The 13,705-nt window shown below is 44.0% G+C and overlaps 1 long non-coding RNA gene across 7 annotated transcripts; it reads right to left on the reverse strand.

Annotated features, from left to right (window-relative positions):
• Nucleotides 1–1,647: 1,647 nt before the first annotated feature.
• On the reverse strand, nt 1,648–11,166 carry LOC102901406. 7 transcript variants are annotated; one of them, XR_002742892.2, is made up of 7 exons: nt 10,179–11,166; nt 7,849–8,215; nt 7,158–7,278; nt 6,472–6,727; nt 5,479–5,588; nt 2,453–2,542; nt 1,648–1,781 (listed from the first exon to the last, which is right to left on the reverse strand). It is a non-coding gene; the product is annotated as an uncharacterized LOC102901406 (long non-coding RNA). The 7 variants fall into 7 exon arrangements; XR_002158308.3 differs by having other exon boundaries at nt 5,479–5,604; nt 7,158–7,388; XR_002158307.3 differs by having other exon boundaries at nt 7,199–7,388; nt 10,179–11,164.
• Between the last annotated feature and the right edge of the window lie 2,539 nt (nt 11,167–13,705).

Genomic DNA, 13,705 nt, shown 5'->3' on the forward strand with positions numbered 1-13,705 from the left:
GCACAGAGCTTTATAACCACAGTTGATATTTTCAGAGCTTACATGTCTAATTTCTCATGTCTGGGAGACTTGGAATTTCAAATTTGGACTGATCTCTTTCAATGCACTATTCCCAGATGTCACTATATCAGCATTGCTAGGTATTGATACCATCTGTGTAAACCTGGCCCACCTCTGCCCAGACTGGAAGTTTCTTTAGGGCACAGGTCATGCCATCATCACTCACCAGCATAGTCTCGGGCACTTGGTGGTGCCTCACACATGCCTGCTAAGTGTCTGCTTAATTTTTGAGACAACATTGTAGGCAAGTCTCTTCTCTCTGGGCCTGTATCCTCAGGAGAGTACAACCTCGACAGACATTCCCACCCTGTGAAAGCGGTCTGAGTTATCCGAAGGTGCAATGGGCTGCTCTAATAGGCAGTGATTTTCTTGTCCCCAAAGGTCTTCAAGCATATGCTGGATGCTGTTTTCTGTTGTGTTGCTGTTGTTTTTGTTTTAAGATTTATTTTTGAGAGAGAGAGAGAGCATGGCACATGAGCAGCCTAGGGGCAGAAAGAGAGGAGAGAGAGAGAGAGAGAGAGAGAGAGAGAGAGAGAGAGAGAGAGAGAGAGAATGCCTAGCAGGCTCCACACTGCCAGCACGGAGCCTGATATGGGGCTCAAACCCATGAACTGTAAGATCATTGACCTGAGCTGAAACCAAGAGTTGGATGCTTAACCAACTGAGCTACCCAGGTTCCCCTGGATGATGTGTAATAGACAAATTCTGGAGGCATTGGATGACTGGTTGGTCCCATCCTGATACCTTTTGACCCTGCTCTCCAGCATGAAATGTCCACTTAGGAGTTACAAACTCCCAGCCTGCAGGATAAGGGGGCAGTGGAACTGAGGAAGGCAGCCTGGGTGACTGGGTGACAGGGAAGCTTTTGCCCTGCTGAAAGGGACAGAAAGGCTCTCAGCCCCAACTAGCTGCTGCTCAGCAGGATGGTGGCCTCATATAGCTTGATGTTTTTGATTTTTCAAGAGAAACTGGACATTCCGATTTTAATGTGAAATTACCTGATTTGGGACGTTGGCAACTAACCCAAAAATTTGAAAACAGTTGCATGGGCTAAACCATGCCCTTGTGCTGTTGTTTGCATCTCAAAGACTCTTTCTAGTTTTCACTTTGTGCAGTAAGTCCAGGGATAAAAACTCCCCCTGGCCTACACCCAACCCATGTGTATGGCCCCCTCCTCTCTCTCCTTGGTTCCTTTCCTTTTCTACAGCCGTAATTTTGGCCATCTTGTCCTCACCCACATCAATCCCAGATCCCCCTAATGATAATTCGGCTTCCTTGTATTGGCAATGACTCCAGAGGCCACCAGGGGGCAGTGTCAGGGTGCAGAGAACGCTTGGTTTTGACTGGCAGAAGCATGAGGTTTGTTATTACCACCTGATTCAGCCCTGAATCCAGGTTTGGAATTTCAGGAAGTCAGCTGGGGTCACTCCCTGAGGGTGCAATGTGGCTCGCCATTCCCTGCATCACCTCTGAAGTGCAACTTTCTACCTGGACTCCCTGTCCCTGCCCCGCCACCCACCTGTCGGATTCCCCAACCACCCAGCATTCACTAATGTCAGCCTCATCTTCCTAAACCCACTTTCCACAGATGTTTCAAGAGCCTTTAATGACTCATCATTACATACAGCTTTTCAGAAGTGGAGTCTCAAGACGCTGATCCCTGTCAGGTCAAAGAGAGTGGGATGGAAAGAGCTTTTACTTCTGTCATCTTGATTGTGATCCTAAGGGCAAGAAGCCTTGTTATTCCCACTGCACAGATGAGATTGAAGCATACCAAGAAAAGTGACCAATTCAGCCATCAAGCAGAACTCACAAGTTCTAACTGTTCTTGCTAGATAATATGGGGTATATAAAAACTTACATATGGTTTCCATCCTCAAAGAAACTACAACTTGTTAGGAAAACATGAAACACATATATGAAAATGTAATTAACTCTTCTAATAGCTTCCAAATGGATAGTAGAGGCAATAATGACAGGAACTCAAAGAGGTCCCTGGATCTGAAGGGAAGGCTTCACAAAGGCAGCAGTGGTCTTCACACTTGGGCACATGTACCCCTAGAGGTGCAAAAAGGCTTTCTTAGCGAAGGGTAGGTGGCAGGGTTATGTTGACGGGAATCAACTTCCAGAACATCATCTTCAACAAGGACTAGGCTGTGCCTGTGAACGCGTCTCCTCCCTTCATTTCCACAATTTCTTGGCTTCCATTTTACAAAAGACAAGTGTGTTAACCATCTGTGCTGCTCATCCATGTTCCCTGTTCTCTTATAGGTACTTTCCCACCTTTTAGAAGTCAGGTGTGGCCATGTGACTTGCTTTGGACAATGATACATGAGCAAAAATGTGTCTTCTGGGTGGAAGCATTTAAGAGCCAGCGTATGATTCTCCTTACCTTCTCTCTGCCATGGTGACCAATGACATTTCAGATGATGAGGTCTAGATCCCTGAATGACGATGGCATGGATCAGAACCCCCAGATGACCTGTGATGGATACGTATTGTGAGTTTGGGGGACAGAGGGGAGAAGAATCTTTGTTGGTTTGAACAATTGAGATTTTTGGTATTACTTGTTACTATAACATAATTTAACCTATACTATTGTACAAAAGACTTATCTTTGGTCCATCCTAACTCTCATTTTGGTATGTTGCCTTGGTGTGTAAAAATCTCTGGGGCTCCAAAGAAACAATTTTTTTTTTTAGTTTATTTATTTATTTTGAGAAAGTGATAGAGAGTGGGAGCAGGAGAGGAGCAGAGAGAGAGGAAGAGAAAGAATCCCAAGCAGTCTCCACACTGTCAATGCAGAGCCCAACGCCAGACTAGACCCCATGAACCGAACCCATGAACTGTGAGCTCATGACCTGAGCTGAAATCAAGAGTAGGCCGCTCAACCATCTGAGCCACCCAGTGCCCCCAAAGAAACAATTTAAAATAGTGATTTCAATATTGAGAAAGCAAATGACTCAGGTTGTCTGGGCAACAAATTGTTCTGCAAGTCAAAATTTCCCAATATTTGCCTTCCACAATTGAAGGAAGTAAAACAAATTCATTTGTCACCTGTTGAATGATTAGGTGGAATTGAGCGACCCTGCCCAAACTTCTTCAATTCCCATGTACGTGTTTATGTGAACGAGATTTCTCAGCATTATCATCTATAAAAATAGGTTGTAGAGATAAAATTGATGCTGATCACTGTCTCATTCCAGCATGTATATGACTATTTCAATATGAGTTGTATTTCTTTTTCTTTTCTTTTCTTTTCTTTCTTTCTTTCTTTCTTTCTTTCTTTCGAGTTGTATTTTTTATAAATTTTACTATTTGGGGCACCTGGCTGGTTCAGTCAGTAGAGCAGGGGACTCTTGATCTTGGGGTCATGAGTTTGAGCCCCATGTTGGGCATAGAACTTACTTTAAAACTTTTTTTTACTCATGTTTAATAATGCTCTATCAACATTTGCAATATATTTATGTTGTTTGACAAACAGTAAACTAATAATAATTGTAATGATAAGTCAATCCAGAAGAAAATTGTAAACTCTGGAGCCTTATGGCCACAAAAAATAAGAAAAGAATACAATTTTAATTTTTATATAAACATATATATTTATGGCAGAGAAGTATTGTTTGATGATCAATAAAAGATTTTCAAGGGCCGCCTGCGTGTCTCAGTCGGTTAAGCATCTGACTTCGGCTCAGGTCATGATCTCATAGTCTGTGGGTTTGAGCCCCACATCAGGCTCTGTGCTGACAGTTCAGAGCCTGCAGCCTGCTTCAGATTCTGTGTCTCCCCCTCTTGCTGCACCTCCCCTGCTCACACTCTGTCTCTCTCTCTCTCTCTCTCTCTCTCTCTCTCTCTCAAAAATAAAAGTAAATATTAAAAAAAATAAAATATTTTCCAGCATAAACTATGTATTACATTAGGATAGCATTATATGGGAGAAGTGGAAAGAAAATTCAAGGACAAAAGCAATGATGTAAATTTTCCTTTAAGAGCTTGCTTATGCAATTCGCAAATGTTGATGATGAGTATCAAATCACTGTGATTCCAGTGAATACATTTAATATAAGTTTTTTTAATGTCAGTATTGGGGGGCGGGTGTGCTGGGGTGGCTCCATTGGTTAAGTGTCAGACTCTTGATTTCCGCTCAGGTCCTGATCTCACGGTTGGTGAGATCGAACCCTGTGTTGGGTTCTGCGCTGACATCACAGAGCCTGCTTGGGGTTCTCTCTCCCTCTCTCTCTCTACCCCTCCCCTGCTTGTGCGCACATACTCTATCAAAATAAATAAAGTTTAAAAAAGAAGTTAAAAAATAAATAAAATGTGGATAACGGGGCACCCGGTTGGCTCAGTTGGAAGAGCATGACTCTGGATCTCAGGCTCATGAACTCAAGCCCCACGGGGGGTGGAGAGATTACTTAAATAAATAAAAACTTAAAAAAAATAATAACATAAAATGTAAATATTTCCATTACACCAGAAATCATACTCTTTGCAACTGCAGTTGACCCTTGAACAATGTAGGTTTAAATTGTAAGGGTGCATTTATATGTACATTTTTACAGTACAGTATTTCCTTATGTTTTTTTTAATAACATTTTATTTTCCCTAGCTTATTTTAGTGTAAGAACACAGTATATAATACATAAAACATACAAAATATGTGTTAATAGACTATGTTATTGGTAAGGCTTCTGATCAATACTAGGCTGTTGGTAGTTAAGTTTTGAGGGAGTCAGAGTGGTATGTGGGTTTTTGACTGTATGGAAGTTGGTACCCCTAACCCCTCTGTATTCAAGGGTCAACCGTATTTAAACCTAGTTGGAAAGAAAATTTTTTAACTTCAAGAGAATATATAGTTTTTTAAAAACCTGCTTTATTGAGGGGTACATAATTTAAAACTTTGTTTAGGGTGTTCATGGGCTAAATTAAAAAAATGTTTAATGTTTATTTATTTTTGAGAGAGGGAGAGAGACAGAGTGTGAGCAGGGAATGGGGGTGCAGAGAGAGAGGGAGACACAGAATCTGAAGCAGGCTCCAGGCTCTGAGCTATCAGCACAGAGCCTGACACAGGGCTTGAACCCATGAGCTGTGAGATCATGACCTAAGCCAAAGTCAGACGACTAACTGACTGAGCCACCCAGGCGCCCTCATGGGGTACAGTTTTCAAAGACTACTGCCTTGAGTGATGGGCTGGATTTGGCTTGGTAGAGGAGGAGGAGAAAGGCATTCTGGGTATGAAAAAGAGAAAAGCTATGGGCACAAAAATTGGGGAATAGGAAACTGTGAGTCGATCAGTTCATGGAGGTAAGCAGGAAAGATAAACTGAGGTGAGACTAACAGCAGGCTAAGGCATCTTATGCATGATTATAATCTCCTTGTAAAATATTAAAGCTTTAGGGATAGGCTTGGGACCATCACCTCCATTTCTGGTCTCCTCCTCACCTCCCCAGAGGTGACCTTGGTTTTCAGTTTGGTGTTAGCTCCTTCAGGTGTGCTTCTGTGTATTCACATGCACATCTTGCAGCGTGCTGCATGAGAGAACACCTAAGGTAAGGAGTTTCAGCTTTATCACAGGGTCATTAGCAAGCAGGTGCTGGGGATTTCTCCAGTACATTACTTTTGTAGGCTTACAGCTGGAATTTGCTCACTGAGAAAAGGAGAATTATGATTTGGGGGTGAGGGAAGGAGTGGGGGGACAACTTTGGCACAAAGCATGTGACATAGTATTGTCAGAGGGTGGCATTAAGCATCATGTCACTGAAAAGTGGAGGGGATGATGTAGAAAAGGTGGCAGAAGGACACCCAATCCCATCTTTGTTTGCTCATGGATATACTTGCTGCATAGAAATATTCTCTCTAGAAACAGGTGGCCCTCTTGGTTTCTTTTATTTCCCCCTTTTGATAGAGACAAAGGCCCAGAAAACTGTGTAGTAATCACACAAGTATGATGAGCAACAGCAAGTGATACTTAGCCTCAGTGTTGAGGACAATGGGACCATAGGGACTGTGGGAACATGGACAGCCCACACTCTTTCTAAGGGAGCAGTCATTACTCAGCCCAGTCAATGTTGTCTTGGGGAAATAGGGCATCAGTCTAGCCATATCTTCTAATTTCTTCAAGAGACTATAGAAATTGGGATTTTTGTGTGAAATCTTTCAATATCGGTTCAAAAATTTCTTAAGCGCTGTGCTGGCTAAGCAAGGCATGTGTTTACAGGATGCATTTCACCTGTGTGCTGCTAGTTTGTGACCTTTGTATTAAGGTTTCTTGTCTGAAGGCTGAGTACTGGACCATCATATAATCTCTTGGCATGCTGCCTGGCTCTAAGATCTGTGGTTATGAAGGATTCTAGGCTTTTTAGGGAGATGCTGTGAGAATTATTGACTCCACTCCCCATGTCTGGTTCCCACCTGCTTTCCAACATCCCTCTAGTAATGGAGTTCTGCCAGGAAGCTGGAAGCTTTGCAGAAGATTCCAGAAGCATCCTCATAAATCCGGGGAAGTCAGCCAATGTAGATTCACTAGAAGTCAAGACTTCAGGGAGTTGGTCTTAGGCCTCCAGTGTCCCTCTCTCAGGCGTTGGGGCGGGTTCTTGTGCCTCTCCCAGGGCACAGCCCAGTGGGAACATAGACTGGTGACTATTTCTCAAAGGGCTTTGTCTTGTGACTAAATCCAAGCAAGGCAGTCAGACACAAATGAAAAAGTGCGCTTGCGCACACACGTGTGCGCGCGCACACACACACACACACACACACACACACACACACACACACACTGTCCCCAGCACTTCCAAGAACTTTTCCCACGCAGTCCCCTGGCTGCCGGAAGGGCAGCTGGTCATGGGAACAGACTGGAGGCCCCCTCCCCCAATGGAAGCTCCACCCTGCTCCATTTACTCCCAGCCATGCAATCCTGGTCCCCTCCACCCGCTTACTACTTCCAAGGAAGGAAATAGCTGAACAATGCAGCAGATCAGAGACTGGGCACCGAGCCAAGAGCCCTGGGCTACAGCCCCTGGCTGCTCTACTCCCACTGCACACCCCTCCCTCTCAGTGGCTGTTGCTGAAGGTTGCCTTCCTCAGACCTTCCCCCCTACCTTCTCACCATCCCTGGGAAACTTCAGATGGCTGACATCACCTTTCACCCCTTTCCTGGGTTGGCCCCTTCCTTGCTGTATGGTAGCCAGGGATGTCTGTGCTTCCACTTGGGTATGATTCCTGGCATGAGGGACAGAAGCTAGGCTTTGATGGAAATTTTGGTCAGTGGGTATGGGTGGGAAGGAGGGGTCACTTTTCCTGAAGTTTTTTTCCAGAGGTGAAAGCAAGTCCTGAAAATAGAGAGAGTGCTGGAACAAGAGCCCCTGGGAGTCCTCATTCTCTCTTCTGGGCAGAGCCGTCTTGATGGGGCAGGAGGGGATGGAGGCGCTCACAGGCCTGTTGGGGCCATATTCTCAGAGGAACAGAAAGGAATTACTAGTCATTTCCAGTTTCCTTGGTTTGGGAAGTCGGTGGGAACCACTACTTTTCTCTTTCCTTATTGGTCTCAAATAATGTTCTCCTTGGGTCCGGAACCCCACGCCCCAGGCAGTACTGCTCTTTGCTCATTCTCAGTTCTAGTGCTTTCCCCTGCCTTGCCTTCTGCCTGGCACTTCCTGCCCTGGGAGCCAAGGGGCAGGATTCCTCAGTAATCTTTGCCACCTCTAAAAGCCAGGCTTCCCCTTCTTCCCCAGATCCTATCTCAGGGAGTAGGGAGTAGGTTAGAAGTTAGAGTTTGTGAGGGGAGCTCACCAGATAGATGACAACAGGCCAATCCTCAGGCCCTTTCTCCTGATGGATGAGATGAGTCCTGAATCCCAGTCTCTTTCCCCTGACATTTGGCTTCCCTCCTTCAGCGATTTCTGTCCCCGTGTAGCTCTGCCATATGCAAGGGGCCACTTGGGAGCCTAAAGTCTTGAGAGCAGGGAAGAGTGCTCAAAAGCCCACTCCCAAACTCCCAGATTGTAGGTGAGAAGCTCAGGCACAAAGAGCGCGTGTGCATTGCCCAAGAGCAACAACCAGTAAAAGGGAGAAAACTGGGACTCTCAGGTTTTCTGACTCCTGGGCAATGTCTTTCTGTAAACCTTCTACGATTTCCAAAGGCAGTGTTGGCATAGCCCTGAGAGGGAACAGAAGAAAAAACATCAGTCACTTGATGTCCTAATCTTCTTGCTTGGGCCTTTTGGAACCTCTATTTTTGTCTACTTTTTTAGTACCTCAGGCTCTATTTTCACCTTGAAAAAGTGATATTTGAATTGTCTTTTGTTCTTAGCAAAGAAGCTGATGCTTATTCTTCTAAACTCCTGCACTGAGGGGCTGAGCAACCCTCTTTTGCACTAATCTTGGCATCTGCACTTGCTTCTAGTTTGTTTCGTACGTGTAAATCACGTCTCTCCAACGATGCCGCAAGTCTGCCTGCACAAAATAGTCACTGAATGTTATCAAAATAAAAAAAAGTGTCTACAATTGAGTGTCTACTACAGCCCAGGCTTTTTTGCATCTCACCCTTGAGGAGCTTCCAGTCTAAAGGGCGTAAGAGACTGTGAACAAGGCAACAACTGACTAATGACAGCAGATGTGACAGTTGATGTGAAGGGAATGCCCAGGGTTTAGTGATGTTCCCAAGGGCTCTCTGAGAAGGTAGCATTTTAGTTGAGATCTCAAGGATGGGAAGCCAGCCTTATGAAGATCTGGGGAAAGAGAGATCTGGGCCAGGAGAATAGTGGGAATAAGTGCCCTGAGCTTGTCATGTTTGAGACCCTGAAAAGGAGCCAGAGTCACTCCAGGAAGGAGAGGGATGCAGGAAGCATCAGAATATGCAGGAGGCTCAGGTCCAGACAAAGCACAGAATCAGGCCATTTGGGGTCCAAATTCTATCTCCACCACTCACTGGCTTTGAATTAGCAAATAAATTAACTTGCTTGGTATATATAGGCCTTCGATCACTGAAGGAGAGGTGAGGAATTCAGATTTTATTTTATTACAAGTTAGGAAGCCACTGGAGGGTTTAAAGTACGACATGATCTATATTCTGATTTTTATTGTCTGTCTATCTATCTATCTATCTATCTATCTATCTATCTATCTATCTATTTTTCGAGATAAATAGCTAGTTTATTTTTTTCTGAGCATGAACAGCTCATTTCTGGAACATGGTAGGTACCCTGTGTTTGAGTTCAACATGATTTCTTTTTTGTTTGTTTTGTTTTCTGGGTTTATTGAGATGTAAGTGACATACAGCACTGTAGGAGTTTAAAGTGTACAGCATAGTGATGTGTCTTACATACATTGTGAAATGGTTATCACAGTAAATGTAGTTAACACCCATCATCTCACAGAGATATTTTTTTAATTTTTTTAATTTTTTTTTTTTACGTTTATTTATCTTTGAGACAGAGAGAGACAGAGTATGAACAGGGGAGGGGCAGAGGGAGAAGGAGACACAGAATCCGAAACAGGCTCCAGGCTCTGAGCTGTCAGCCCAGAGCCCGAAGCGGGGCTCAAACTCACGGACTGCGAGATCATGACCTGAGCCGAAGTCGGCCGCCCAACCGACCAAACCACCCAGGCGCCCCTCACAGAGATATTTTAAAAAACCACAGACAAAAAAAAAAAAAAACCCAAAACAATAACAAATTAGTATATGTTTTTTCTTCTCCTTGTGATGAGAACTCTTCAGATCTATCCACCTAACAACCTCCCTATACATCACACAGCAGTGTTGACTAGAGCCATCATGTTGTACGTTCTACCCCTAGTTCTTATTTATAACTGGAAGTTGGCACTTTTTGACCACCCTCATCCAATTCCCCCGCCACCTACCCATATTTTTAAAATACTTAAAACATTAATCATCCTGGCGGCACTGGAAGGAATGGGCTGGAAGAGGGCAAGAAAGGAGACAGGAGGTCGGCTGCAGTGATCCGAGCAAGTGATGGTGGTGGGTTGGATCAGGGTGGAAGAGATGGAAAAGAAATATACCCCTTCTGAGACAGAAATGACAGGACTAGTTATGATGTGTTGGATACAAGAGGGGAGGGGTGAAGGAAAGAGAGGAATTGTAACAACAACTAGGTAGCTACCTGAGCAACCAGATGGTGGTGGGGCCATTTGTGAAGATGGGAAACATGGGCAAGCCTGGGGAGGGACAAGGTTTGAGGGGGCAGGTGGAATCAAGGGTGTGGGCATGTGAGGTTAATAGTGATATCATCACTTAATAGTGATGTCAGGTTGTCATGTGATTGTCATATATCATGTCATATGGCCTATAGGGCACCATCCTCAAAGAGCTAATGTTACACTTGATGGACAACTCTCTTACATCTATTATAATCTACAGATCTTCCCTCTCCACTTCTTTATCACCCCCTTTTTGGTGAAGAAATAGAGATTTTTGTCCTTCAGAAATTTCCTATTCAGGATTTTGCTGATTGCATTCCTATGGTGACATTTAACCATTTCCTCTACCTCCTTTCATTTTCTGTAAACGGTTGTTAGATATAAAGGCTTGCTTTGATTCAGGTTCAGGTTTTCATCAAGAATACTCCATAGGTGGTGCTGTGTCTTTTCATCAGGAGGCACATAACCTCCAAGTGTCTCTCCTTTGTAATATTAGAGCTATTGATGATCTTGATCTCATTGAGGGTGTACAAAATGGTGATGTTCTGTTATTCCTTTTTCTCTTATTACCTGATTGGTTTCGTTGAGGTATTGATTTTGTTTTAATGTTTATTTGAGAGAGAGAGACAGAGTGTGAGTGGCGGACGGGGAGATAGAGGGAGACAAAGAAGCCAACACAATTGGAGGAGACAGAGCAAGAGAGTGATTATAGTAATGGATGATGAAAATGAAGGTAAGAAAGAAGGAATATGAAAGTGAATCTCATGAGTAGTGAGACATTAGTGAAGTCAAGGGATCAGAACTCATGATGAAGGTCAAAGAATTATTAAGGGAGATTTAATTAAGGAAAAGGTTGTAGTTGGAAAGTCTCCATATTGGAAGTGGAATAGCTTTTTTTTTTTTAAGTTTTTATTTATTTTTGGGACAGAGAGAGACAGAGCATGAACGGGGGAGGGGCAGAGAGAGAGGGAGACACAGAATCGGAAACAGGCTCCAGGCTCTGAGCCATCAGCCCAGAGCCTGACGCGGGGCTCAAACTCCCGGACCGCGAGATCGTGACCTGGCTGAAGTCAGACGCTTAACCGACTGCGCCACCCAGGCGTCCCTGGAAGTGGAATGGCTTTTGGTGAACACAAAGTTGAGGGTGTGACTACAGAAGTGGTCCAGCTGCTGTGGAGTGTGGAAAATATCTCTGGAGATGAGGTGGTCAAGGAAGTGATGGAGAGGCCATCACATGGATGTGGAGCTCACTCAATATAACAAAATTTAGGGTGGAGAGAGAGGCAATGAGCCAAGAGTTAAATGATGGGCAGTGAGAGACCTGGAGGTTGATTGAGGACATTAACCAAGATGGTATGCTCAGACAGTGAAGCTTCAAAGGAACAGGGTTTTTGTAGGAGGGGTTGGGGGAGCACTGGCTTAGAAATGGCATTCAGGTTGGGAGAGGAATACACTTACCACTTCCTGACCTGAGGTACAGGAGAATGAGAAGAAAATAACATTCACTTAAGAGTGCTGCTAAAGAATCAGTGTACAAATCAGGGCTAACAAAATTTTAGGTAAGTCAAGGAGGTGAAGACAACATTCTGAGAAAAGGCTGAAGATATGGAGAAATTGCTGATTACAGGTTGCAGAGGGCACAGAGGAAGGATGTGCCTGGGGGCAGGGAGCAGGGAACTTATTGCCAGTGGGAGGACAAGGATGGAGGTGATAGCAGATGAGGGAGCTTGAACCTGTGGTGTTGACTGAAGTAAATAGGGATAGGGGAATGATGGGACATAGTGCTGTCCAGAACTTTTGGTGTTGATGGAAAATTTGCACTGTAACTACTAGCCACACATAAATATTAAACACATAAACTGTAGTCAGTGGGACTGAGAGGTTGAATGTTTAGCTTTACTTCATTTTTTTTTTATGTTTTTTAAGTTTATTTCTTTTTGCGGGGGAAGGGACAGAGAGACGGGGAGAGCACCGTATGGTCAGCACAGAGCCTGATGTGGGGCTTGATCCCACGAGCCATAAGATCATGACCTGAGCCAAAATCAAGAGTCGGAGCACCTCATAGCTTTACTTCATTTTACTTAATTTAAATAGCCACATGTGGACATCACATTGGACAGCATCATATTGGACAGCACAGGTTAGAGGAAGGTGGCTTCCCATTTTTGTGACGTTTTCACTTGCTGGCCAGGTGGCCATCAGGATGATCATTCCCCCAAACAGCAAGGTGTGCAGAGACCTTCTCATTCCTCTATCATATGAATCCAGACAAAGCACAGAATCAGGCCATTTGGGGTCCAAATTCTATCTCCACCACTCACTGGCTTTGAATTAGCAAATAAATTAACTTGCTTGGTATGTATAGGCCTTCAATAAATATTAGTTGGCAAAATCTCCCTGAGGTTTCTTTTCATCTGTAGAATGGGAGTGGGGAGCTATTGCAAAAATTAGTGCCTTAGCATGATATTCAATAAATAGTCCCTATTATTGATGTAGTGAGTTCCCAATATTTGCTGATTGGTCAAAAACTATCCTTCAGGTCAAAATGTTACTTGTTCAGGGATGTGCTGGCAGAAATGAGACATCCCAGTTCCCTTTGAGTTCCAGGTCTCTGGGACCACAAGATGGAATAGATCAGGGCTGGATTTAATTGTTCAGTTCTACTATATACTGACATAAGAATATTCCACACCTGAACTTGGAAGTGGTGGTAGAGATAGCCGAGGGGACAAGGAAGAGGATCTAAAGTGAACCAGATTGTGGGAGACTGTAGTCATAATCTGGAAAGTTCTAGTATCATTTACTGCTTTGATTTTTGCTGGAAAAACCTTTGTTTGGTAGCTCCAACCTTTCTTCCATCCCTGTATCCCCATCATCTAAGAACCAAAAACATGGTGTTTGTGAAGGAAAGTAGCAGTGTCCTGAGATGATTCTAATGTGGGACATTTGTGATTTGGGACTATAGTGAACTCTGATTTGGAGTGATTTTGACAACCCTTTTGGTGAACCCATCCATAATTCCATATTTTCTCTGTGGTCTCAGATTGAGCACTTACTTACTTCATATTTTGATGGCCTGTGTCTCTCTTTCTGACTAGATTGTGACATGTGAGGCAAGAACTTTGCCTAATTGACCATTGAGTAGTACTGGACTCTAGCACATGGCTGGAGTACATAGTAAGTAGCTGCTCAATAATTATTTGTTGAATAAATCAATGAAGGGGCTTTGAGGTAATATCACCCCACCATGACCTAAGATAATGTGACCTCTCTTGTGACCTCCAGAGTCTGGATTGACTATGAACAGATTGTGTTGAAGTACTTGTGTCTGTGGCCTGCAGTGACTGTCATCTGAGGGGTCTGTGCCCCAGTGTTTGTGACCTGTTGTCACCGACCTGTGATAAGGACCAGCAGGGATAGTGAATGGAGGTGACTGTGAACCTTGCATGATTGTGATCTCAAGTGAACGAGTTAGTGATAGTGTCTTCCA

Source organism: Felis catus, chromosome B3, assembly GCF_018350175.1.
Source record: "Felis catus isolate Fca126 chromosome B3, F.catus_Fca126_mat1.0, whole genome shotgun sequence".
Lineage (NCBI taxonomy): Eukaryota > Metazoa > Chordata > Mammalia > Carnivora > Felidae > Felis > Felis catus.